At 42.7% G+C, this 4,237-nt stretch overlaps 1 non-coding gene across 1 annotated transcript; it reads right to left on the reverse strand.

Moving 5' to 3' along the window:
• Window positions 1-3,606: 3,606 nt before the first annotated feature.
• Window positions 3,607-3,725, reverse strand: LOC143297538 (5S ribosomal RNA). Its single transcript, XR_013057287.1, has one exon. It is a non-coding gene; the product is annotated as a 5S ribosomal RNA (ribosomal RNA).
• Window positions 3,726-4,237: the final 512 nt, after the last annotated feature.

Here is a 4,237-nt window from a genome sequence, read left to right on the forward strand (position 1 = left end):
ATAATAATAATAATGTCGAACCTAACAGAAATATATGTGAAACTAACAAACAAACAAACAAAGCAAACAAGCAACAACAAAAAAACCAACAATCGATACCTGTATCAAAAAGAAGTACACGCTTTCAAGTTATCAACCCAGGCAACCAGGTGGTCTGAATATCAGACACAACGTCATTGACGTTGGAGTCTGGTGGAGATGGAAGTCTTGTGTGTCTGTTTTTGCAACACCTACAGCAAGCCGACCCCGGCAATCAAAGTTAAACAGGAAAAAAACTGAGGTATACATTATTTTTATGCGTATATAAGTTGTTCAGATCTGTCTCTGTCTGTCTGTCTGTCTGTCTGTCTCCCCCGCTCCCCCATATATAGATGTACACACACACACACACACACACACACACACACACACACACAGACACACACACACACACACACACACACACACACACAGACACACACACACACACACACACACACACACACACACACACACATATATATATATATATATATATATATATATATATATAGAGAGAGAGAGAGAGAGAGAGAGATAGATAGATAGATAGATAGATAGATAGATAGATAGATAGATAGATAGATAGATAGATAGACAGAACTGTACGTTTGAAAGGAGACACTAGTAGTGCTTAACTAGACACCCGCATTTACTTTTTTTGTAAGAGAGATTTCAAATAGACATTCATAAAAGAAATCGAAACTTCGAAATCAAAATCGAAACATTTTTTTATTGAGGGAAAAGGAATAGGCATTTATCGGCCTGTTTTCATCCTACCATCGAAAAGAAAACGTATAAACTAATCTAGGAAATACAAGAAGACTGAAAAAAATGAGCAAAAAAATCCACATCGCATGGAAAAAAAAACCAAATAGATAGATAGATAGATAGATAGATAGATAGATAGATAGATAGATAGATAGATAACTATTTTGGAAAGAAGACACTAGTATTGCTTAACTAGCGGCATTTACTTTGTTTTGTCAATCCGCTATCTCTATGCCTATCTACATATCACTGACAAAAAAAGTAAATACTAGAGACTAGTTAAGCACTACTAGTATCTTCTTTCAAACGTAATTTCTATCTATCTATCTATCTATCTATCTATCTATCTATCTATCTATCTATCTATCTATCTATCTAAATCTCTCTGACAAAAAAAAGAAGAAGTAAATGCAGCTGGCTAGTTAAGCACTACCAGTGTCTTCTTTCAAACGCAATTTCTATCTATCTATCTATCTATCTATCTAAATTTCTCTGACAAAAACAAAAACAAAACAAACTAAATGCGGCTAACTAGTTAAGCATTGCCAGTGTCTTCCTTCTCAAAAGTACAAGACCCAGGCACGAACGATATATTGCTTGATGCTGGCACCCTAAGTGACATATCAGCTGGCATGTAAATTAGTTCCAAGGGACTCCCCATCCCCACCCTTACCCCACACCCCCACCCGAGCTATTAACTGACGAAGCACTATCTGGGGCAGGTTGACAGCGATGGATTATAATTAGTTCTGGTGAACTCGTACAAGATGGGGGGTTGTGTCTATCAAACTTCAGCCGTTTTGGTGGCGAGATTGGGAGTGGGGGGCTGGGGGGCGGGGGGTGGGGGGGGGTAGGGTGTTGGCAGGAGGGTGGGTGAGTGGCTGGGTGGCTGGGTGAATCTACATACCAAACCTATTATCATCTTCTTCTTTGGAAGGTGGAAAGCGAGAGGGGGAGGGGAGGGAGGGAGGAGAGGGGGAGGAGGAGGAGAAGAGAATATAAGAGAGAGAGAGAGAGAGAGAGAGAGAGAGAGAGAGACAGAGAGAGAGACAGAGACAGAGACAGAGACAGAGACAGACAGACAGACAGAAACCGAGAACGAAAGAGAGAGAGAGAGAGACAGACAGACAGACAAAGACTGAGACAGAGAGGGAGAGACAGAGACAAAAAGATATCGAGAGACAGAGCCAGTGAGATTATTCACAGAAAGTATGCTGCACATACAAAAAACAAACAAACAAACAAACAAAAAAACATGGGAAATAGAGAAGGTGATCGTCTGTCCATATAAGGCAGTCCGGTTTGGTTTTTGTGGTGACTGTGGACTGTAAAGTCAGTCAGAAATATAACTGGTTTCCAGTGTGTGTCGCTTGTCTGATTGATCTATTGCTTCCAGTAACACTAGCAGCCTAGTTCATTTTCCTCTTTTGGCCGAGCAATCGTGAATCATGATTTCATACTTTGTGCCTAACAATAAACAATAAATAACAATGAAAAATAACAACAACAAGAGCAGCAGCAACAACAACTTACGTAAAGAAAAGTTAGCAACAAAAGCAGCAGAACAAAATGTCATACCAACACGGGCACTTTAAGTAAGATTCGTGATGCTCATTCAGATATATATATATATATATATATTTTTTTTTTTTTTTTTTTTTTCCCCATCTTGTTGTATTCTAAAGGGTGACCCAGACAACCGAAAGTGTGCAAATACTCGGCATGACACTGTCACACATTTATCCTGCCCTCAGAAAATAATACCTTTAAACCATTGAATTAGTAAATATGTAAAGCCCACAAATAAACAGGTACATGAACGAGCAGACTGAATAAAGCGTTAATCAACTCACCAAAGTAAATAGATAAAATAAACAAACGAATATATGAACAAATGGCCAAATAAATAAATATATAAGTAAAGAAAGAAAGAAGTACACTTGCAGACAAGAGAAATGAAAACATAGAAATATATTGGCGGCGTTGTACTGTGGCGAAACGCTTTCCCCAAGTAGAGCAGCCATACTTTCTTATGTTGTGACAATCCGGTGCAATGCAATCCAATCCAGTCCTATCTAATACAACACAGCTAAGTACGATATAACTGACAGAATGCAGTGCAGTGCAATGCAATGCAATGCAATGCAATACAATACAATATGATCCAATCCAATCCAATACAATGCAGAGTGGAGTGATGGCCTAGAGGTAACGCGTCCGCCTAGGAAGCGAGAGAACCTGAGCGCACTAGTCTGAATCACGGTAAAGTCGTCAGTATGTTCTTCCCCCTCCACTAGACCTTGAGTGGTGGTCTGAACGCTAGTCATTCGGATGAGACGATAAACTGGGGTCCCGTGTGCAGCATGCACTTTGCGCACGTAAAAGAACCCACGGTAACAAAAGGGGTATTCCTGGCAAAATTCTGTAGAAAAATCCACTTCGATAGGAAAAACTGCACGCAGAAAAAAAAGGGGGGTGGCGCTGTAGTGTAGCGACGCGCTCTCCCTGGGGAGAGCAGCCCGAATTTCACACAGAAAAATCTGTTGTGATAAAAAGAGATACAAATACAGATAAAGCGAATTCCCAGACAGCTAACTTCGAAAGCAGACATCCATGTATCTGCTATGAAAAACAAAAATACAATTAAGTCTTCATGCTGAGCAGTGGTCGCTAACCGCAATCATCAGTTTCAGTTTCAGTAGCTCAAGGAGGCGTCACTGCGTTCGGACAAATCCATATACGCTACACCACATCTGCCAAGCAGATGCCTGACCAGCAGCGTAACCCAACGCGCTTAGTCAGGCCTTGAGAAAAGTTTGCCAACAGCACCCAGTGTTCCCAGGCGGTCACCCATCCAAGTACTAACCGGGCCCGACGTTGCCTAACTTCGGTGATCGGACGAGAACCTGTGTTTTCAACGTGGTATGGCCGTTGGCGCAATCATCATCACACGAAAGGCCAACATCCAAGCAGGATGCAATTTTCACAGTCAGCAGAATTAATAACACCAGCCAACCGATGGCCACTGTTGACCATACCAACCCAAACTAAACCACGCTGCCGGATAGGAAGTGACACGGTGAAGTTCCCACAACAACAAATCGAGTTTGGGGTTGGGGGAGGGGGGGGGGAATAAATTAACGCTGCCCTAGATATAAGCAACCCAGACAGTGATTCTTACTGATCTAGATTCCACCCCCCTCCCCCCCCCCTCTCCCGCCCCCCGCCACTCCCTCCCATCCACCCTCTCCAAGCAATGGCAGCGTCTCTGGTCCTGTCGTCTTCAACTTGCTACCACTAAGAGAAAGAATTGGAAAACAGTCTGCCGATATTAGAATCAACCGCTGGGTCAGTTCCCTGACGTTGCCCCCCCCCCCCCCCCCCCGCCATCCCCCCACCTCCATCCGGCGTCCCCTCTCACTCTTCCGCCCCCCCCCCCCCTCTCTCT

This window comes from Babylonia areolata, chromosome 22 (genome assembly GCF_041734735.1).
Source record: "Babylonia areolata isolate BAREFJ2019XMU chromosome 22, ASM4173473v1, whole genome shotgun sequence".
Lineage (NCBI taxonomy): Eukaryota > Metazoa > Mollusca > Gastropoda > Neogastropoda > Buccinidae > Babylonia > Babylonia areolata.